At 49.3% G+C, this 23,723-nt stretch overlaps 1 long non-coding RNA gene across 1 annotated transcript; it reads right to left on the reverse strand.

Moving 5' to 3' along the window:
• Positions 1-240: 240 nt before the first annotated feature.
• LOC130151898 (uncharacterized) lies at positions 241-22,996 on the reverse strand. Its single transcript, XR_008822787.1, has 3 exons — positions 22,739-22,996; positions 5,673-7,328; positions 241-3,076 (listed from the first exon to the last, which is right to left on the reverse strand). It is a non-coding gene; the product is annotated as an uncharacterized LOC130151898 (long non-coding RNA).
• Between the last annotated feature and the right edge of the window lie 727 nt (positions 22,997-23,723).

Below are 23,723 nucleotides of genomic sequence, written 5' to 3' on the forward strand. Positions count from 1 at the left end.
GGAACGGGGAAGCCTCTGCTGTGTGGCCAACTCGAGGCGCCTTAAAATAAGTCTGATTTTCTGCCTGTGGCAGAAATATCTTTTGGGATATAAGCTGGTTCCTCTGGAGAATTAAGGCATTAAAATAAATGAATGAATAAACAAATATTCATATAAATGTATATATATAATGTTTTATTATCTCTAATATGAATGTTTTATACACACTGTATAAAACTAATCTTTTTTTACAGCCCCAGCCTGCCTTCCTTGGTGACCAGAAGGTACCCTCTGCAGCTTGGGCTCCTTTGCAGTCTACATGAGGTAGCAACAGTCATTCAGCCTTTGACACGTGCCCCGTGACAAGCTGGATCTTCAGGAATTCCCAGCTTCTCCGTGGCCAGGGCTGTGGGGAAGCTCTCGCTGGGCAACAGCACTGTGTCCCAGCCAGCTCCTTACATTTCGGCGAATGGCTCCTAGCACTGCAGGCTGCCGTGCTGGAAATTCAACCCATGGAGCAATTGCCAGCCCCCCGTTTTACTGTGGCTGGCAAGAGACAAGAGGCATGTGGAGCACGAAGCTCTCAGCCTCCAAAGGCTGTGTAGCTCACACCTCCCCGCTGAGTGAAGCCAGGCCACCAGTAATGAAGTGGCAGAGATTAGCTGCAGCCTGGGAGGATGCAGAGTGGAGTGGGAGCTGCCAGCATGCGTGGGAGGGGACGATGCTGTGCCTGAGTCCCGAGCCACCATGGGGACATGGCCTCCAAGGGGTATTGCACAGCACGGCTCTGCCTGTCGCATGCCTACCACAGGCACCTGGAACCAGAAGATGTAGTGGGGCATAGGAGCGAGGCTTTTTGATAGCACCTTCCCAGTGTGAATTATGTTTGAACATGGCTCTCAAAATAAAATCCATTGCAGTTTTGTCTTGCAGAGCACACGGAGCCTGAGGTCTGTGCCCCGGCTTGTTGGGGGCGAAGCCAGTTCATAGGAGAAGGCAAAGGAAACACTGAAACTGCTTTGCTGCTGTTTGATGAACAACTTGTCAGAGCAGTGAGGAAACTCTAAAACCTGCATATTTGTCTCTTGATTTTCTCTCCTATCTCAATTCTGGAGCAATCACAGCAAGTCAGGGATTTCAGGGTGTGATGGCCACTTGTCAGCTCTGCATAATGGCCTGGTGACAAAGGGATCTGCCCATCTTTACCAGCCTCCTGACATTTTAAAAATTCACTGCACTCCTTTTCTCCCAAAGGGACAAGCAAGAATCAATTAAATTTGCAATCTGAAAGGGTAAATATCCCTTTCTCTCCAACTTAGGCATAGGAAGAAAAACCTGATTTCTGCCTTGTTGACTGCAGAAGGAAAAGAAAGATTTGTCTCTTTCTCTCTTTTATTTTATTCTGAGTTAGGTTAGGCAGTTTTGGATTTACCCTGGTGCAAAGCAAAGTATGATCAGAGGCTAAAGCAGAAGATTGATTTACAGTTGTGAACATCATTTATCCCCAGAGATACTGAGCAGTGGGACCTTTGGTTTGCAGAGACACGTGGCACTCCTGGCTCTGTTTCAGACTACATGCTTGACTGTCTCCTGAGTCCCATGTTTGCATAAACCCTCAAAACTCCAAGACAAATTCGAACAAATCCACACAGTTTGATCAGGTTTCATCATGCATCTTGGAGTTGTGCTGTGGATGTTCAAGAGATCACCAAATGATGTGGACTGCCTTGTTATCAGGGTCCCTTGCACATTTTACATAGTTGGGTTTGTTTGCATTCATCTTTTCTGTCAGCCTTGTGCCCAAAGATCAGATCTTGGCATCACTGGCCACGGACAATTACATTTCTTTTGCAAAATCTGGACAAGTTCAGTTCAGTGTAGTTTTGCACCAGGGACAGAGACGGGAACTTTGCAGTAAACCTCACTGAACTGTGATATAAACTCAGAGGTTTTGATCTGGAGATTGAGGGACAGATCTACCCCAGTGCAGCTGATGAGGCGATACCTTTTGTGACCTGAAGAATTGCAGTGTGCTTAGTCTGGGCCACGTGCTATACCAACGGGTGACGATTGCTCTCTCTCTGTCCCCCTTCACCAGGGTGTCTGCAGCCAGCCTGTGAATTTCTGCATCCTTGGGGCCTGTGGGAAAATGCAGAGAAAAGTATTTCTCTTTAAATTGCAGCCATCTATAGAAAGGGACTGTGCAATTGTTTGTGCCGAGCACAAAAAGGGCCCAGAGCTGAGGACTGGCGCTTGGGGGCTGCTGCCACCGCTGGAACAATAACCAGTGGCAGCAAACAATGGCTTTTGTCAGCTAACAACGGTTAGTGGCAGGGATGGGGGCAAGCAGCCCGCACCTCTTGTCTCGCTCGCATTTTAGGGACACGGAGCAGAAGAGATCTCTTTGAGGGAATCAGTGAGGGCAAAATAACTTGGGAAATAAAGGGATTAAAAATTCTCAGTGTCACTCCTTCCAATCTACTTCTTTAATGGTATAAGTAAACTGATGGTAAAGCCCCAGATTTCCACCAGAGCCCTCAGCTTGCTGCTTCCAGGCAGCTCTGTCCACCACCTCCCCAAAAGTACATGTCTTTTCTAGTCTGGAGCATGTCCGTGAACCAGTTCATAGCTTGGCTTCACACAGATTTCTTGGTGAAGAAGTCAAGGTGGTTTCTTCAGGCGTCTTTGCCACTGCGGCAGGCTCTCCAGCCACCAGTGTTGGTTGCATCAGCAGGTTCGTGGAAGGTGACTGGAGCTTTGTTAAATATCCTTTTTAAAATCCATTTCAGTCCCGAGTCTGTGAGAAATCATGGCTCTGACCTCTGGGAAGCCGCACGATGGGTGAGATGGGAGGCAATAACTAACAGACAGGAAAGGTGACATTTGCACTAATATCCTACCGGTGCTATTTCGGGCAATGCAGGACCCCACTGGTAGCAAAGGGACCTGATTTGCATAATAATCTGTGTGCCTCCACACTTCCACCAGAACCATTTATTGCTTAATTGGATGTAGTAAAAATGGAGATATCAGCAGGTCGCATCGTTAGCCTTCCAGCCACTTACTCCCCATGGTGCCAGTCACAGCCCTCGCTGTCCTGTAAGGAGAAAATGCCAATGTAAAAACGCTGCATGCAGGGGACAGCCCCAGAAAGGCTTAATTCAAGCCAGTTCCTTCAGAGTGACCCGGGTGCAGTGGAAGGGGGTAAACAAGAGCGAAGCTGAACCTTTGCTCAAAACTCATCCCTGGTATCATGCTTGATTCCTCCTCTCCTTTTTATATAGCTTGTGCTTGCACTTTACCTCTCCAGCACCTCTTACGAGGCTCAATAGATGGACAGACACTGAGGAATATAAAACAGCTTCTCCCAACGAGCTTCTTGGTAACTCTTCCCACTCTGTTTTCGTAAGTACTGTGAGATGGACAGCTTTGCCCATAAGCAGACCTTCTAAGGCTGGGAGTCAGTTCCCACCCTGGCTGCGCCCAGTACTTTCTCCACAAACTTAGGAAATCCTTTAAGCTAGCTCGGCCTCTTTCTCCCGTCCCTAACCCACGGAAGCTGCAAGATTTTACCATGTTTCCTCTACTAAAGAGACATGAAATCTACGAATGGAAGCTGCTAGAGTGGTATAACTTTGAGATTGGTCCAGCCCTAGATTGCAGGAAAACTTGCAATCTGTTTCTCCAAATGGAAGGTAATCCATGCTATTGTTTTTGGGGATTCATCTTTCTTTTTAAAACACAGCCACAAAATGTCATGTGAATTTGAACCTAATCCTCAAAAAAAAAAAAAAAAATCATGTTTGCACAGCTGAGCAGAGACTCCTCTGAAGATTAGTGGCATGTTTCAAGCAGACTACAAGCACTGAACGGGGACTTGTCTTGTCCATGAAAAACACCTGCTTCTTTGAGGTTCCTCTGCCTGCTGTGAGAAAAGGGGTAAGCAGCAACCCTGCCTTAGAAAAGCACGACTCAGGAAAGCTTTTTCTGCTCCTGTAGCTGATTTTCACATGTGTTGTATATTAAAAAGGATATGAGACTGATGCCGCCTTGTTCCCAATATAAAATGAAATTTTTATGTATTATTTTTATTGGATTCAGCAGATCCCCAGTTTTCAGCCAGGGTCATGTTGCATTAGGCACGGTACAAGCGCAGGGCTCAAGAGCTTATTGCGACCGTAAGGATGAAGGATACCACTTTGATTTCAGCATGGGTTTTAACGTCCTGCTAAGGAGCACAGTTAAGATTTGTAGCTGGGAAAACCGTACACGTGTGGCTTAACCCAACAAGAGGGAGAGGTAGCTTGATGCAGTCCAGGAGTTGTTTTCCACAATGTTTTCAGAAGGTGGCATGTCAAAGAAAAGCAGCAACTTCAGGCAGTGCCTGGCAAGCAGTTCTGGGGTGAAGACAGGCTGAAAAAGCCCAGTCAGATCAGTTAATTGCTGAGGCACCAGCATTTTTAGCTCCCATAAACTGTGCTCTTGCTGCTGTAACTGCAGAGACTGTTCACCTGCTCTCGCAGTCTCAGGCCCTTTGGACACTTGCTGCCCCACAGGCTTCAGGGTATTGGGGGCTGTGGGGGTTGTGCTGCCGGGACAGCAGGGTTTACCCACAAGTACTGTGAGAGATAGAGAAGTGGGATAACTCTGCTGTTTGAGCTATATGAGAGGTGGGCACACTCCTTACTGTCCAAATTAAAAAAAAACAACAACAACAACAAAAAAAGTTTCAGCTGCATGTGCTCCTGGGTGTAAGGAGCACAGAGGCAGCAAGGAGTTGCATGGGCTGGTGAGGTTTTGAGAGGGTGGGAAACCTCAAGGCAGAGCCTGGCATGGGATGAGGGCGGGACAAGGTTGTCCCCATGCAGAGCATCACTAGCAACTCTAGCGTTGTCCCCAGCTGTCAGTGCTGGGAAGCAGCTGGCTGGGCATCAAGGGCACATCAGCCCCACTGCGGAGACACTGATCCCACAGCACCTTTGGGACAGGCACCATCCCAGGCACAGGCAACCCTGTGGTCCTGGGGCCAGCCTGAGCCTGAGCTGCACCCATGGCTGGGCTGCTGACAACATCACTGTCCCTGGCGTGAGCTGCTTGCTCATTTTTTTGGCTTGAAGCACAGGAGGGAAGTGGGTCTGCCCACCAGACAGTTGTATCAGGGTGCTGCCCTGCAGATTCACCCCCTGCAAACATCATCAAGCCACAAGCAAGCTGGCTGTACTCTGGCAAGCAAATCATGTGCATAAAGGAACTAATTTACCCCCTTTCTGGGGTTAGGGGACCCTTCTACACCACCACACCTACAGTCCCTACACCCTTCCCTGACTCAAGTCCCAGGACATCAGCACATTCTGCCAGAAAGCTGGGGACAGAGCCAGGATGGAGCAGAGCCTGCCATGCCCTAGCCTGCCCCGGCTGTCACCCATCTCAGGCACCACCTGGGCCAGGCAGATGCTGTGCTGTGTTAGGCTGCATTAACCAAGTGTTTTAGCAACTTCTGGGGCCAGTGTAGCTCCTCGAGGAGAAAACCTCTGACCAATGAATCCCCAAAGCCTGCTTTTTCCAGTGATAAGTGCATGCTGTTTTCTTTGGCAGTTAATGCCTGTGAGGTGCTTGAGAGGGCTGGTGACTGTTGTGGCTGCTAAACAGGACCAGGGGAAACCTGCTTGTAAGGTACCTTGTGCTTCACCTACCGTTTCTTGCTTTTATTTCAGGGGCTCGGAGAGTTTGGTTGCTGTCTGTTACTACTGGATCTGTGATCAGCTGGTGATCTGCAGTCTCCCGGGAAAGGATTTCTAATGAGGATGGAGGCCCCAGGGCTACGATGTGAAACAGAGACTGCTGCAGCACAGCAGAGTAGATAAGATCAATAGGAAATGCAGATTGGCAACATGTTAGAAATATGACAGCTTCCACACACCCCCTGGGAAAAGGATTTTTAAATCTTTTAAAGGAGTAGCAGAAAGACTACATCTCATACAAATTTATATCTATTTACATATGTAGGTATGTGCATAGCAGTAAGAAGCAATCTGCCACCTCACCTCTAAAATATTTGCTGATGCTCAGGGAAAACTTTATCGGGTTGGTCAGGTTACTAAACCAGCTTTGTTTTCCTGCAGGAGACCTAAGCTGTACCGATCCACACCAAAGGAAGCCCTGACACAGAGCGGGAGACGCGTCCCGCAGAGCCCACCTCACCAGCAAGGCAGGGCACTGCAGGGCTGCACCCCGGCTCGCTCCCCGGGGAGCATCAATGGATGCTGGAGGGGTCAGAGGCGAGAATTTGGGTCTTACCCACTACTTTTAATTCCTCAGGAGGTTACAGAGCACTTGGCAAGCCAGAAACTGTAAGTTGAAAGAGCAATGTATGAACAAGGAGCGAGGTGCCAGTTTTTAACAGCTGTGGTAAATGACTGCTGAAAGCATTCACTGAAGGATGGCATGAAGTTGCCGCCACTTGAAGCCTGTATAATTCAAGAGCAGATCTTCTGAATCATCACTAAAATTCAGCCACACATTACTCAAGCTGGTGGAGTAAAAACTGAGGTGGAATTCCTGGGCTGTTTTACACAGATGGACTGACTAGGTCATTGTGATACTCTCCTGGGCTTTAAGATCTTTAGTCTGTTGCTGTAATGTACCAGAAATACCGCAAGGCGTAATTCAGGTGTTGGCATCTTATCACCTGGTCTATCAGCACCTGCTTTCTGGCTGCCTGCTGTGTTAAAGGTGCAAGAGATACCACAAACTGCCTGAAATGTATTTAAAGTCTTGTTCGTGCGCTCTGTCACCTCCTGCAATGAGTTCATTCCTGCTGGGAGGGAAGCTGCAACCTGCCTGAGGGCTGGGTGCAAGAAATAACTGCTACCCATAAATGCCTCCTTAGCAAAGGTGTTCCTTCTCATCACAGCCCCATAGGAGGAGGGCCTGAGATCCTGTAAACTCCCACCTGACTGCAACTCCAGCCCACTACCAGGTGCACAAGGGGTGATTATCCATTTGGAGATACTCCTCCAGAAAAACAGGTTCAAGGAAACTTGCTGTCGTTCACACTGAAAAAAATCCTTGTGCTCTGACACCAGAGCATGCCCCTGCAGAAGTGCAGGTTTCGGTTCTGCGAGGGGTGAGAGGAACAGAGCAAGGGGGTTTGCATCTTTCCCTGATACGAGCTGCAGATAACCTGGTACCTCCAAAGCCAGTTGCCACCGTCCCATTCCCTTGTCACCACGTCGTGGGGTGTCACCACGTCGCGGGGTGTGCTCCCCTCGCTGTAGCTGAAGTCACAGTGATAGCCTGGACACCCTGTGGGAAGGAGATGGGCTGTACCCCATCACAGTCACCTGTACCTGCAAGGAAAGTTTGGGGCAGCTCAGCTCTGCAAGAAGCACAACCCACTCCTCTGTCTGCTTCGGGGTCGGAAAGGGTTAATCTGTAATTAACAGCAGCTGACGTAATAATTTTCATGATTATGTTATTACCAGTAAAGGAACTGATGTTTTGTCCTGTAACACACAACTATTGAGCTCCTATGTAGGGACTAGTGCTGCCAGCCTGCCTGGCATGGCTTCCCGCTCCCGGAGCCGAGAGCAGCTCCCCGGCGATGCCAGGCTCCCTGTCAGCTCCTGGCCAGCCACCTGAGCAGGGAGCTCACACTTGGCAAGCACCCTACACATGCCTGTCACTTTTCCTAGCAGGAGCCGTGGTGATGTGTCCTGCAGCCCTGCAAGCCAAAAACTAAATGCACCAGACAGTATATTTGCAGCTAAAAATAACACCGAGCAATTTGCCTGAGAAAGGAGCCTGTCCCCCCTGCTCGGCAGCCAGATGACTTTGCTTCGATCACCCCAGCCAGAGCTGCCTTGCACAGTCCTTGTGCAAAACCATTTCAAATATTATAGCATGGTAACATTGGCAGCAGAGTTTAACCTTCCGCAGAATGGAAGCTGCGAGTGCTAAATCCTGGCACAGGGAAATGAGTCCAAAGCGCATTCCTTCAGCGAGGCGATGGAAATGTGACCACCAGCTCAGCTTTACATGTTTATGTCAAAGTTTACAGTATTAAGCAGGTTCTCATTCTGCAATCTCTGTTCATTTAGAATGTTTATGGTTGAGGGAATAGCGAGTGAAATCCCCATTCATTCATCAGATCACTGAATTGTCTCCTAAATATGTAATGATTATAATACATAGCACTTTGGCAGTATTTTTTATCCCAGAATTTCAAAGCACTTCAATCAAACCTCCTAATGCTGCTGAGAAGTAGGGCCAGGAATACACCCTCACAGTTAAACATTACTGAGTTTGGAGTACATGATATATAGAGGTTAAAAATAACATTTTGTGAGTATAATACATGATCTTGATAATACACATAGAAATAATCCTGTTCACAGCTGGGCAAAGACCTGACGTTAGAACAAGGACAAGGCTGCCTCCTGCAACCTCACCGTTTCCCATCTCGCAAAAGCAATGGGACCCAAGCTGTGTAAGCATCTCAGAAGAATCAGGGAAAGCTTGTTACTTTTATAACCTTTCAGGCACCAGTTGAATTTTGAGAGAGAGCAGAGGTTTTTATCTGCAGGCCACCTCCAGGGCATCCCACCAACTTGCCCCGTTGCTCCCCTGCTGCTTCCTCACCTGCTCGGGGGCACAGCCCTGGGGCGAGACAGGGCTGGATGGCCCAAGCTCCTCTGAGACTTTCTGGCTCCCAGAAGATTTCAGCTGATGTATGGAGGCAAAAAGGACAGGACAGATTGCATTGCCAGTGCAGCGCTGCCAGCTCTCGTCATGAGTCATAGCCTGTTCTCCTCCAAGCCCTGCTATCCCCAGGGAACGGGTTATCCGAGACTCTCCCCACTCCCAGGAGCAGCAGCACGGACCTAACTTACCCTGAAAAATAAGTAGCATGGAAATAGCAGACTCCTAGTACCTCCAGAACCATAAGCCAATTAAAAGGACACCTCTCCGTATGATTTTCAAGCGAGCTTTTTTAAATATATGGCATTGGCAATCCAGCTTTTACTACCAAGATGAAGGCAGACTTGATGTACAACTAACTCACAGATGTACTGAAACTATTTTTCTTTACCCTGACCCTCAGTCCTCAGCCAGATATAAATCCCCAGCTGTGAACCGATGGTATTTAATGTTCTCCCATAACTGGGCTGGAGCTTATCTCCTTCTGCAAGAGCAGCAGTGTGCAGGGTGCAGTGGTTTGCATTTGTCTCAAGAAAAATTGCCGGTATGGGAAGCAGTGAAGCCAAGGGACCAGGTAATTGTGGTTTTGGTGGAGTAAGTTAATGTTTGATGGACAGGTGATGGAGTAGGCTAATATTTGAACCTCTAGAGTTCTAACTTCAAACACCCACCGGGATTTGAGTCAGCTCTGATCTGTTATGGCCACTTGCCACGTCAAAGGATTTCTACACAACGGGGCAGACTTCAGTCAGGCTGGCAGTGTCACCAGCCATCCCCGCCTGGCTCGTGGAGGGCACTGTGCCCCCAGTCACCTCACAGCCCCGTCCCAAAAACCAGCAGACTGTCCCAGGGCTGCTGTGACAGAGAAAGTGGGAGTGAATTGACTCCAACACATAAGAAAGGGGCAGATCAGCCATGCTAAGAACGAGCTGGGGGGTCCCGGAGGTCCTGCTCAGTGCCCTCTTTCTAAACTACTGATTTTCTCTGGTCGGAGGAGGTGGTTTGAAATAACAGTTCAGATGCGTGCCCCAAGGTAGGAATTAACTGAGCTGCACAGGGTTAGCAAAGTGCTCAGGGCAGAAAGGACTTTGGCATAGCAGTGTTACCCTTGCTTTACTCATGCTTTTGTTTTTGAGGAAAAAAAGATGGTTTCAAACAAGGATTTCTAGGGTTCAGGGTTTCTCCTCGAATTTGCATTTGTTTGATCTATATTCCTCTGCTTCAGCACAAAGCCGGTCTAGTTTACTCCACGTTCTGCACCCCCATCTCTCGGGCTTTGACGAACTTCAGTCGGAATTAGCAACCAAAGCTCCAACTCACAGAGATCTGTTTACTCAGCCCAAATGATCATAAAACAGGGACATGCCTTCTGGGCTTTAGCCTCTTCTGGCCACTCTGTGCTAGGAGAGTGTGCCAGCTCACCAGCTTCTTACTCTGCACTCAATACTCTTCTTGCACGGAGAGACCCCCGGGATGCACGGAGGGACAGCAGAGCGCTCCCTTGCATAGCTCCCAGCGGGGAACACTGCCAGAAGAGTCCAGAAACCAAGCTGGGATGTGGGGCGGTTTGCACTGGGGTGAAAAGGATGGGTTTGGGGTTTTGCTGTTCTTATTGCGATGCTGCACTTAAACATGGCTTACTTAGAGAGCAGCATATGACCCATGTGTACCTTGTCACATTCAATAGATCTCATGTGAAAAGCTGAAAGCTCTCAATAGCAGCTGGGCCCCGGGGACCGGCGCAAGGCTGAGCTGCGTGAATTAAAGAACCAAGAGCAAAGCCCACAACTCTTCTGACAGAGCCAGAACCCTGCCAAGAGTGCGGGGCTGCTCCGACCCTGCCCTTCTCTTCTGGCACCCACGGGACCGGACCTTCCCAATATGACTCTCATTGCTCCAGTGACTCCAGAGAAACTACAATAGTTTAAATCAACACTGTGTCTGGCCCTTTGTCTTAAATCTCCCACCCAGACTTGATTTTACAGACGCTCAGGGTCACGACAGAGTGCTCATCTATCACAGTCAGGTTGCTCCCCTCCTACCCTAAATCAAACAAGCCCAAGCGAGGGCAGCTCTTTTGTGGAAGGCTTTCTGGGCTGGTTCCCCCTTCTTCCCTCCCTAATTGTTCGTTAATGTACGTAAATGATTTAACCAAATAAAGGCTGGAGCTTTCCTCCGCCGTAGGAAGGGAACGCCGTTGGAGGAGGGGACGATAGCACAAATAGATTTATCTGTTTCTGATTCTGGGTAAATATTTATTCTCCTTTCCCTTTCCTGCACCATTCTCATCCACGGGAACAATGACAGATTCTCCCCGGCCATGGGGCAGCAGGGTAATATTATTGCTCCCATTTTACAGATACACAACTGGGGCAAAGGTGACTTAATCTCAAGCTGGGGAAAGTCAGCGGTGCTTTTACCACCAAGTCTGAGGGACTTTGAACAGGAGCAGCTGGAGTAAACAGCCAGAGCCAGCCTGGCTGCGGGCAGGAGCCGAGCTCCCTGGCTGCATCACCAGGCATCCCGGGAAGTGCCACTGTCCTCCCTCGGAGGCTGGGGCACCACGGGCCTGAGTCACCGTTCCTCTCCCTGACACGGCTCCTGCAGAGACCGACTTCAGCCCCTCTGACTTACCTTGACGAAGTGCTGGGAGGTTTCATTAATTCACATTTGCAAAGCCGATTTAGAGTGCTGCCTACAATGAATCCTTTGTAGCAAGAGCTACAAGCACTCAGCAAGATGCAGGGTGCAAATCACTGCCCTGTCTTTCCCCCTCCCCGCCCCCCCCCTTTCCTTTTTCTTTTGCAAAAGGGAAAAAAATGGACGTTAGACTTTTCTTACAAAACAACAGACTACAGCCACCCTTTTTTCCAGGAATAATAATAATGCATTACGTTAGGTTAGTCAGTAGTATTCACTAATCCGCAAGACATGCACTGCTGACCTCTGAGGTAATTTTGGATCATGCTCAAGCCAAATAAAGGCAGATTTGTGGCTGCAGGTGAGAGATCCTCTGAAAAACCATAAACGTAACCACAATGTCCTCTGGTTTGATGTGAACTCAGCCTGGCCTTCATCAGCTTTTCTGGCACTAGTCCAGAAGCAAGACAGATTAATGATTTAAAGGCATTACACTATGATATGATGTAACTCAGCATAGCGTGGTGGTTTTGTGAAGATAGTTAGCACTATGTAAGTACCCAGGGCAGCAAACTGTAGGCCACCCCTTCTGGATAGTACCTGGCTCCTTGGAAGGCATTACGGGCTTGACTGGAACCATTCATGGCATGATGTGTCCAGTGATCATAGGGGCATATAAACGTGCTCTTCTACAGGGCAGAAAACACCCCTGTGAAACGATACACCCCATTTTCTGCCTCCTGAAGGGACAGCAGAATGGTTTGTGGCTTTGGTGGATGATGAATGGAGTCAAGGGAGAGCCGGGTGAGCCTGTGAGGGTGGTGGCAGTGCCCATGCCCATGCCATGATATGACATGCTGCATGCCCAGAGAGCAGCTTACAGCTCTGGCAGCACTGACCCAATGGCCTGGGCTCTGCATGGCATCTTCTGTCAGCTCCCCAGCCATTGCTTTTTGGGCTTATTAGATACATCTACCAGAAGTCCACTTACCCATGCTGTAATCCCTTCTCTGGGCAAGGTCTGAAGCCCCCTGTGTTAATCTTGAGCCTGTACAGAAAATATTCCCCAGCCTGTTATGACTACAGGTCTGCTTGAGTGCTAATAAATCAGCACGGCTCCAGTGGAGTAACACAGAGCTTGAGGGAGTGCTGGGTGGGGAAATGTATATAAAAGGCAGTCCCAATCTTCCTTTAGCAGCCATTAATTACAGCCAGTGATGGGAATAGGAAACAGCGATCATGCTGGGATGCTGCTGCTTCCAGCTCAGTCAGGGGAAGGCTGAAACCTGAAGACAGAGAGGATAAGCACTGTGTAGTGGAGTGGGGAGATATGTGAAGTTTAAAAACAACCTCACCTTGAAATCAAGGGTTAATGCTTAAGTATTTGGTCTGTGAAGTGACATCAGTAAGGTGAGGCACAAGCCCCATCATTGTACGGCAGAGGGACAGAAAAGCGGCACACATGGGAGCACATCAGTAAATGGTGCCAGTCCCGAGAGGCAACGTATTGACGCTGGCCAAGCAACACCCCGTTTCCTCCACTTGAAAAGGCACTTGTGTGCAACCGAAGTCAGCAAGGACTTTGCTAAGGAAAGCAGGTTTCCTGGCTCTGAAGCTGGGGCAAGGCACTCGGAGCAGGGTGCTGAGCTGAAGCAGGTGAGGGAGCCGGGAGGCAGTGAGGAGTCGGGCTGCTCTGCAGCTGGACATTCGAAACACTTGGGAAAGATCCTTTTATATTCATCAAACAGCTCACAAAGGAGCTTAACCAGTGCCTCTACAGCGATTTGACACCAGTGGCACTGCAACTGTAATTATTAACAGGGAAGGAGAAGTGAATGGTGCAGCAGGCTTGAATAGCAGCACTCTCAGGAAAGTGCGTTCAAATCGGTGGTCAGATCATGGCCCCTGCTTCATTTAATCAACAGCTGCTGGTGCATTTCCTCCCTCAACAAATAACTTTCTTCTCACCGAGCTCTAAGCCAAAGCACCTTCACCACCCAGCTGGAACAAATCAGGAGCACAGGTACAGCCTGTCCTGATGGCCCAGCGGCTCCTGGCTGAGCCACAATGCCTTCCTGGCACACCACCTTCCTCCCACCGGGGTCACCCCGCTCCCACCAGCACTGAAACAAAGCTGTGTGACAGCAGAGGCTGACATCCAGCTCCAAAAATTGGCGTTATCCCATGATTGCTTTTCCTGACGTTCGTTCAGGCCAGCCGCGGACTGGCTGCTTTCGTACAGGCAAATGTGTTATCAGTTCAAGGCAACTTGGTGCTTTCTCTGGTGTGGAGGATTTGTCTTTCCACCTCTGGTTCAGTAAATTTTCACGTTGGCTTCATCTGGTGTGACTCCACTATGGCTGGAGTGGTCCCACTGCCCCTGGACCTCTTTCCTGACCGCTGCTGCCTTTGCACAGCGTGGGACACCAGACCTGAGTCTGCTGCCCTGGGAGAGTTTGGAGTCTGGAACCTCCTGAGATCTCTTAGCAGATTTATGCTTAAAATATCTTTGGGCTAAGAAGGTGTTAGGCTGTCTCAGAAGTGCTCTCTCTCCCATCTGCTTTTTCATGTAAAAACTAGAGGTGCCAAAATCTGCCGAGAGGACTGTAGAGGAGCGGCCAGGAAAGATGCCTGCAGTTGTCCCTCAGGCTCCTGCACAGACAGTGTTTCACAGATGTGAAGTCATGAGTACGGCCATAAACATTTTAAGACACACCTGCCAAATAGTTCTGGAGTTTTCTAGTCAGAGAAAACCTTGTGCATATGTTAAGGGAAAAAGATCCGGAAGATCCTAATTTTGTGGGTGGATCCAGCGAATTTGCTTTCTCTCTCTATCTGTGATGAACACAGACTGTCACCTCCACCTTCTCCTATAAGCTCACTAACATTTATTTAGCAATGTAAACCACAAATTACAGGAATATTAAAGAGAATGTTTCTGTCATGCACATGCTCTACCATTCTTTTTTTTCAGTGTCTCTTCCTATCACACAAATGGGAGTTAAAACAGATGCACGCGTGGGCTTCCACGCTCTGATTTCTCCCCTTTTAGGCATCGTTATGGCACCCTCGCCAAGTGCAGCCTTGCTCTGCGAGTTATGCTGGAATCACCTTACCCTTTGAGGCAAGACTGTCAGCACAGGTGGCTTACACACGCACACACACATCATGCACACATCCACACTTACTTCTCCATTCCTACAATGAGAAAGAGCAGCGAGGGAGCTGCCAGCAGGGATGGGATGGCTCCCATCTCCTCGCAGTGCAGGTGACCCCATCCCAACAAGGCTCCCGCATGCTCGCCTCACATCTCCACCCCAGTGCAGGTCTTCTCTAATAGTCTAACCCTGGTGCCTCATTCCACTAGACCTGTACACTTAATTATGGGAGTATTTGGGTCCTGAGACCTAGGTCTGTAAGCAGACAGATGCCCACCTCTAACAACCCAGCCCCTAGCTCTTGCCTTAACGTGATGGAGAGAATGCTCCTTCCCCCTGCATAATGCCCCATAGCTTGGTCCACCTGCGTTTTTAATTACAACTGAGTAACCACCAGACCGGTGGTGGCTGGAGGAAATAGGACTCCTTAATCTTCCTGGTCTTAGGTTCGCTCATCCATAAAACGGGAACGGTCCCTCCTGGGAGCATCCTCCTGGAGCCCTTCCCCTGGGCAAGCTCACACTGTGCTGGGCCAGCACAGGGCTCGGGGTCGGGGGGAGTCCATCTGTGGGGATGTAAGTGTCACCACCTTCTGCCGACTAAATGCCTTTCATTAGAACCTTGGCAAAAAAAGCCCTGAGATGCTTCAACCACATCTGAAGTGGTTCACATCCTGCTGGGCAGAGAAATGGGAAAATATAAGGTGTGCTGCAGCAGGCGCAGTGCTAGCACTGTAATTAAAAGGTAGGTCAGTATAACTACGTCAGTCACGGGAATAAAAGAAAAACATACTACCTCCCCAACCTATGCTCTTGTTAGCGTTAGTTATACGGGCAACTACATCTTGCTGCTGATACAACTTATCCCCATGGGGGAGCAGCTTTAGCCTATGTCAGCAGGACAATCTGGATTTTATTTGCCAGGATGAGGCTGTATTTTCACCTGGATAGCCCAGCAAGCCCTTTTCACCATAGGCAAGCCCTCAAGCTGCTGGCTGTCACCTTGTAATGGTGAATAGCCTTAATACATACCCTCTCCCTTCCTCCTGCGCGTGGCCATGCTGCAGGGCGGGGGGAAGGGGAAGAAAGGCTCTGTGAACTGTTCCCAAGCACCCAGCCTGAGGTTCAAGACTTTCCCTTCTACAGCTGAGGGTTAGGTTTCTTCACCCTTGTACTGTGGTTTGGCTGGCTCTCAGTGCTCCTTTCTCCAAGGGGTGCCCTTCATGGAAGCCTGGAGATCATCCAGCCTTGGCGGGCAGCCCGACCTGCTGCAGCCCCGCCAGCTGTGCCCATCCAGGCTGCAGCCCCCTTCCCAGAGGGGCTTGGAGACCCGAGCAGCGAGTGTCCAGTTGTCCCCTCCTTGTTCTGGGGGATAAGGAGCTGATGACCCGGGCACTGCTCTGGACAGCATCCCCCCGCTCCCGCTCCCGCCAGCCCATCTGGTCCCTGGCAGAGGTTGAACCCCTTTCAGTCACCGCCCCTCTTCCTCACCCACGGGTGAAGCTCAGCGTGAGCCTGGTGCTGTGGAGGTGCATGCCTCCTGCTCCTCACCCCTGCTCAGAGGCAGGCAGCCCCCACAGCCCTCCTGCTCGGACAAGGAAGCAGTGTCTAGACACAGATTAGGCAAACAGCTAAAGCACAAGACCAGAAACTGAGAAACCAAAAGAAAAAGAGCTCCCCAGCTCTGTCTGCCACCAGTTCCTATGAGATTTGGGGCAAGGAAGGGAGCATCTTTATGTCTTTGTCTTCCTCACCTGCCTAGTATGGGATAATATTTCCCTTTCTGGCAGGACTGTGGTCAGAGTTAATTAGCATTTGAAAAGGGCTTTGAAACTGAACTATTATTACTGGAATTAAATGAGTGGCTCGCAGGGTAGGGAAGCATTTCACTTCTTTTTCCCTGTGGGTAGAATACCCTGGAAAATATTGGGATTTCTTCAGATTTATTCATTATTCAAGCTTCTAGTACGTATTAGGTGTCTAAAACAGAACTCAGTTTGGATATTCATTCCATGAAGTATTGGATTGCAGGTACATGAAATCCAAGCTACATTGTCCAGACAAATAAATCACATGACACTGGGGCTCTTCCCCTACTGGCACCAGCTCTCCTGGTGTGGCTGCCCAAGGACGGGCATTTGAAATCTGTTTTCCATGACTCCTCGCTCAGGATTTTGAAATGTACTCTAGGTCTGCCAGTAAAACAAGCTCTTGCAAGAGTCTCCAGCAAGCAAAGCAAGGGCCCTGAAACAAGTGTGTGTAAAAATATCAAATGAATGTACTTTGTTTGGTCAGGCCATGATTCTGCAGGATGTTTTAAAGTATTAATTTGTAGTCTCATGATTAATTCCACTGAAGCAAGTGGAACTGTTTCTGGGCAGAATCAGGCAGATGCTTACATACCCTGCTGAATATGACTTCCAATTATTATTTCATCAGTGCACGTGCTCTCAAACTGTATTTTAAAGACGTCCTGTGTATTGTTTCACTGTCTTCCCCTGTACGCTCTAATGCCAATTGCTGCTGAGCCTACATTGGAAACACCACCTCTGCTACCCATGAAACACACATTAGTCTTTACAAAATGTGTTTTCCATTCCAAGAAATGTCCAGTAAATTAAAAAAAAAGTTATGGGGCACAGTTTTAAAGTCATGCTGGCTTGTGGGGGTGGTGGTTCTTAGCTCCGTATCTCTCATTAACTTCAGTTGAAGTTGCCTGTCTACCTGTGCAGCTGTGGCATCACACTCTGAAAATTCCACTCTGAAAGAGGTGCCTTTTAGAAACAGAGTTGTCAAGTTCCTGTGTAGACACAGCGGCTGGGATCGATGCAGAGCTTGCACATCCTGAGCCCACCTTGTCTGGATTCCACGGAGCTGGGTGGTGCTACCCCAAGTGACTCCTGAATGTACACAGGTAAACCATGTGTATTTCAAATGAATAAGGACGTGACACAAGTATCTAGCAGATCCCATTTAGACAGGAGATTTCAGGTTAAATCAAGCTACTAATCCAAACCTAGGGGTTTCTTTCCTTCGGCTGTACCATAGAAGATCAGTATCCAGCCAGTCTTCACTGGATAACAGGCTCCACCTCAGCTAGGAGCAGTGCTGAACATGGCATAATCAGAAGATGCTTAGACTAAATGCATCCCCTCCCTGGCTTGATGTGTGTCTTTTTTGAGGCTTGGGGTAAGACACCCACCATAAACAGACATGGGCAAGCCCCACACGTTGCAGCTACCAGCCTGCAGCCTTCACCCTGTGCTTGTGCGATGCCACACAGGGAAGAGGCCAGGAGGAAGATAGTGGTCAGGGCTCTGGATGGGTTGACGTGGTGGTCTGCAGGGTCACTACCTCACATTTCAATCTCTGACGTATTGATTGCAAAGGGACCTTTCCAAAGGCAAGCCCGGAGGTACGGCTGCACACCCAGGGGAAGGTGAAAGCCACGGGCACTGTGCCATAGCTACCTGTGGTGACTGCCTGCATTCATGGGTTGTGTCATAGCACAGCTGGACGAGAGGCTCCTTAGCTGGCTGAGCTACTTGCCCCATCAGCGAGCAGGTGGCCATGGGCATTCACCACAGAATAATGCAGAACATGGCAAATCCAATGCAGGACACTCATGTACTCAGCCCCTAAGCCTCCACCTGCCTTCATCTTTTCCCAATAATTTTCTTCTGAAGGGTTTCCATGGAGTTAGCAGAGCTGTCTTCTGAACTGTATCTAGGACTGGTGGCAGGAGAGCTGCTGATGGCTCTGTGTGAGTAGGGGCAAATGCCATCACCTGTCTGTGCCACAGCAATGAGGTCTGTAGGGCAAAGCAATGTTGGCTGCTGTGAATGGCAGCCCAGGAGGTGCCCAGGCTGGTGGTGGCCAGCTCCTGCGCTGGTCCTGCCACAGGAAGATGTCTGCAGCAGCCCAAATCTGCTTGGAGCAGCTGGCACAGCACAGGGATGCCACACAGCTCCCATCGCAAGAGCCACAAGTGAAACCCCTCTTTTTTATTTTGCTTTCTGCTGCCTGATCTTGGACCTGAGCCCCTGTGAAATGTCCTCTCTGCCAAAGTCTCTGCTTCCCCTAACAATGCTGCAGTGCTGAGCTGGATGGAAAGCAATGTGAACACCGAAGGAAAGCGGTATGAACAGCTGTGTCTGAGGCAGCTCCATCCCCGTTTAACTTTTCTTGGGGACATGTGCCTCCCACTTCAGCCTCAGAGGCAAAGATAGGTAGTCCCACTTTAAACCCATGGCTCCTCTGTTCCTCTGACTCGCAGGCTGGGTTGTACATGCCAGGGTGTGTTTTCTTCCCACTCCTTCTGAAGCTCGCTCCTGCTAGCAGTGACAGGAGTGCAAGCCTGCGTTATCCACGGGAGACCCAGCTGCTTGCTGTTAATGTTTAATGACAGCTCTGCAAGCTGGAGATATTCTCAGACTCTATTTTAGCTGGTCAGGTTTCATACAAACTGTTTTCAGCAAACATTGTAAATCTGCAGAGCATTAAGTTATTTAGTAACGCTGGGCCAGATTCAGAGGAGACTAAAGAAAACTTGATGTGACTTAGTGCTTCCAAAGGCTTTCCTACATCCAGACAATATTTTTCACATATGCAAAACTCACTGTCTTTTGCTGCATGTGTATGCAACAGTCTGCACCAAAGGGTCAGAGCCGAATGGGACATAGACACCCTCCCCATCTCTCCCAGACAGGTTATTGCTCAGCCCGCATAGTCCTGCATGAGGAGTGGTATCATATGGTTTCCTAGAGTAAATTAATGCAGCTCCATTACGTTAAGCCAACTGATATCAGCAGAGAATTCAGACAGCTAATTTTTAACCTTCTCCAATTTCCCTTTGGCTCATGAAACCATTTCCTGCCCTGGGTCCCTCTGACAGTCCCCTGGTTCTCCTCCAAACATCTCTCCAGTGGAGAGACTAAGCTAGACATGAAGTGTAGGAAGCTCAGAGCTGAAGGTCATGCAAGCAGGATCTAAGGGACTCTGATGATCCTAAACTGGTATTACTTATACGCCCAGACTTTGAGGAGAAACAGTAGGTCAGCTCAGCTCAGCTAGGAATTTGAACCCTTAGACCAAACTTCGCCTTCATTTAAATCTGGTTGGGGCTACAGAGGTATTGCAGCTCCTGGGGAGTATGATGCCTCCACCCTCCACTTCTACCTTGACCACTGATCTGAGGTGCACAGATTTTCTGCAGCTATCATTGGCAACTCACACCCAAGACAGACAATTGTCACAGAGAACAACCGCCTGGAGATTTCAAAGTGCAGGATTTGGCCCTGGCTGTCCTGATGTTCTGTGAAGACCTTGAGAGACCCTGACGAGGTCGTTGCTTTGACTTTGTGAAGAAGGCGGCTGGTACAAAGATTTAGAGTGCTCTGTGTGCATGCGGCGGTACAAGGGAAAGCTGGGGTTTGCCAGCCCTGGGCACAGGCATGGCGGGGGGGGCCAGGCCGGTGCCTTTTGGGTGCAAGGACAAAATGGAGCAATGGCTGCCCAAGCCATGAAAACAAGTTTAAACCCTTTCCTCCCTTTTACCTTCCCTCCTTAAAACACTGAAGGCTAGCAAATGCCTGCCAAGGCATGTTCCATCCCTAACTGGAGAGGGGGCTGAACGGTGATGTTCTGAATATCACGGGAGGAAGGGCAGTGACAAACCCCACGCAGGCAGGCTGTCTGCAACCACAAGTGCTCCTGGCCCCACATTGCTCCAGCAGCCAGGACCTTCGCTGTGCTCCTCATCAGCACTAACAGGGACAGGGTGTAACTCCCCACATCTCCTGTGGAGCTGCTCCCTGTGATGGGAAGAGAGAGGTCCTCTGCGCACACAGAGCTGCACGTGCTCAGCTGCCCAGTGCTCACATGTGCAAACCCATGCTGCACTATTGCAGGAACAAGCTGTGCCTGGAGGCTGCTTGTCCTGCTTGCTCCAGGGCACGCTGGAAGCGTGCAGGGCTGCCCCATCTCTGCTCTTTACAGACAGCAGGCAGCAAAGCATGAGGGTGGATTTCCATCTACCTGGAGCTGAACCCTTCAAAAGCCCAAGGGTGTTCTTTTTGTTTGGGCGCAGAGTTCATAGGTTCAAACTTGTGCCTACTTCTGATTTTAGATCACAGCAAGGGAGAGGCTAACAAGCACGGTGCAGAAGGCAGGAGCTGGCTGGGGTGGGCAGTGGGAGGTTGGCATCATGGGGAAGCTTCTGTGGACGATGGTTTTAAGACTTATGTTCGGCCCCAAGTGAAGGTGCCGGTCTGTGTCAAGGATGCAGAGGATGCACCCAAAGTGTGCTGCTACTCCCAGTCTTCTCTTTCATTCCCTGAATCCTGTCTAAAAGCATCCCTTTTGCAGAACAAGATGCTCTCTGTTAAACTAGGAGTGCTGTCAGCAGCCACTGTAAATAGCCATAATAATCTGTAAGGCAACGTACAGCTCTGATGTGCAAGTGGGATTCAAAGAAGCCTCGCTAACGGGATAACGCAGGCAGTATTTAAGCTGAGTTTCAAACTGATCGTAACGCTTCACTTGACAAATGTCTGGTTTTGAACTTTTTTAAGCCTTTAGGGCTTTAAGCAGAGAATATCAGTCTTCTGCAGAATAAATCCTTAATATTTGGGGCTTTCACTTAGGAAGAGGAAAAAAAACCCTAAGCAGAGAAGAAGCCAGAAAGAATATCTGATTTCATTGCTTTCATCATACAGCACAAGTTACCATTTATTTTCTCTCAGAAGCCAGGGGCATATCTTCCCTAAATATTTACCTATTTTCTTTCTAAGGGCATGTCTGCAGTGCAGTCATCGCACTGATTTGTGTTGTAGACGTACCCACCTTACTTTTGATCTAATACATCTAATACATCCAGGCTCTAATAGCAGGCTAATAAAACCAAGGTCTAGTAGTTACAGTGAGGTCAGGGTAGCCTGCAACATCTGCTGGGAATATCTTCCAGCCATTGCTCTGTGCCGAGCCAGGCACCCTAAAGCTGCACTGCACTGCATTGCAGGTCTTGCAGTGAAACTGGGGACAAGCAGGCTTCACCAGGCATGGAAGTTTGGCTGCAGGAAATCCTTCAGCCTCACAGCTCATTAATGCCTTTCCGAAATGGAGCCGCATCTGCCGGGTCTCTCTCTGCCTCTGTGTTTGCCTGACAGTCAACCCAGACAAGCAGAGGCTGTGCTGCCTCCAGTTCAGGAGCCTTTCAAGCCCCAGCTACGTCAAGCAGCCTGACCTGGCCTGACTTCAAAGCTGTCCTGGCTTCGAGCAAGGGTTGGTCTAAAGACTCCTGAGATGCCCCTCCCAACCAGAATGATCCTGCAATCCCATGATCCCAGCCCAGAGATACCCTTCTTGACTTCTTGAAGGGCTCTATCCATCTCTGTCCAAGCAACAACAACAAGGCTTTGTACTCTGAGCATTTTCTGCCTCAGCATCAGAAACTGAAGGTGTGACTGTATCAAAGACGTTGTTTTTCCTCCCCTCACTTTCCCACAGACAAGCAGTATTGATCTCTCCATCCTGGAAAGGAAACTAAGGCACACTCAGGTGGCATAAGATGTCTCTCATTGGGGAAGTAAAAAAAGTCAGTTAGTGGATGATTGCAAGGCTCACGATGACTGTCTACCTTGATCAGTACTGTAGGCAGCCTCTGCCATATCTTAATTGAAATCGAACAGAGATTCCTGTTCAGGACACATTCACACGGTGACTGCAAACCCTGGTGCACACCCCACTTGTCCTCAGAACTGCTGATCACCTCAGCAATCTCCCTGCAGCCCTGCACAAGCAATGTTTTGAAACGTTTCTTGCAGTTCTTTGACCCTCATGTCTTCCTGAAGCTGTACCTGTATCTCGCTGTGCGCCATGCTGTGCAGGTAGTCTGAAAGCCTCCGTCTTCCAGCATACGCAGCCCAGCCTGCAGGATGAGGCCTTGGGAGCTATAGCTCTGATCCCAGTACTGCCATTGCCTTGCTTTGTGTGAGCTGACTTACATCAGGCCCTCTCTGCCCTGCCCTCTGCAGAAGGTGGAAACCAGCAGCAACCAGCAGCGATGTGAGGATGGGAATGTGTGCCCTGAGCTGGAAGGCGCAAGAGAAGAGCACTCTGTGCATTGCAACAACCCCACCTCCTTACCCCCTCCTCCCGAGAGGACAGACCCAGCATTACTAAACCTCCTGCCTAGTTACGTTCCCTCCATCCCCCTGCATTCCAGTTGCACCCTGTCGTATTTTTTCCACTTCAGTCGCGTACCTGCTCCAAAGGCAGCCCCAGCCAGCCGTTCCACCACGCCATCATCTTCCGCTGACCTGCACTTCACGCAGAACTCCTGCTAGCCTTTTCTTTTTTTTCCACTAGGCACTCTTGCAGAAACTTTGGGGAATACTTAGCACTTAGCTGCCTAGACGTCCTGGCCTTCCTGCCTCCGGGAGCTCCCCAGCAGGTGCCCAGCAGATAAGCTGGGGCTGTGCTGCAGCTGCCAGCACTGCCCTGTGAGCTCAGCCACCAGCACTTCACCCCAATGGAGAGACAGAGATAAAGACTTCCACCACCCTCTAATTAATGTAGGGGAAGTTCTTCAGGAGCCTTAGAAGCCCTGTCTTCGGTGGTTTCCATGAAATTTAAGCACTTATTCACTTAGCTCTTTGTAAAATGGGGCTTGGGTACTCTTGGGAAATTGGCCTGCGGTCGCTTCCCAGACTTTGCAGTAGCTTCATCTGAAATGTCTTTACACGTGAGTGACATCTACATGTGAGCCAGACACCCTGGGCTCAGTTAATAGAGATAAACAGGCATTTACAGGAAACAATTCATCTTCTCCTATGGTAGATACCTAAAATAACCCACAGCAATCACAAAACAATTGCTTCCCTCTATAAACTATAAATTTAATCTGGAAAAGCAGCTCAGCCCTCGACACGCATTGGAGGATTTGGTTGCCTGGTGCTTTTTGAGCTACCCTACCTTATCAAACATTCGTGCGGGCAGGCAGGTATATACATATATGTACAGCAACCTGCAGGAGACAAATGCCCTTCCCACATGCTACCTGGACACCAGGCGAAGGATCCTGGATTCGCTGTCCTGTTACCAAGATGAGTATTGCTACTTTTGGGGTAGCTGGAATAATTTCCCTCCATTGCACCCCCTCATTTATGTCCTGTAACATAAATGGTCCATGCTGGAATAGTTGAAAATCAATAATTTGGCCCACAGTGCTACACAACAAAGCAATGAT

This window comes from Falco biarmicus, chromosome 6 (assembly GCF_023638135.1).
Source record: "Falco biarmicus isolate bFalBia1 chromosome 6, bFalBia1.pri, whole genome shotgun sequence".
Taxonomy (NCBI): Eukaryota; Metazoa; Chordata; class Aves; order Falconiformes; family Falconidae; genus Falco; species Falco biarmicus.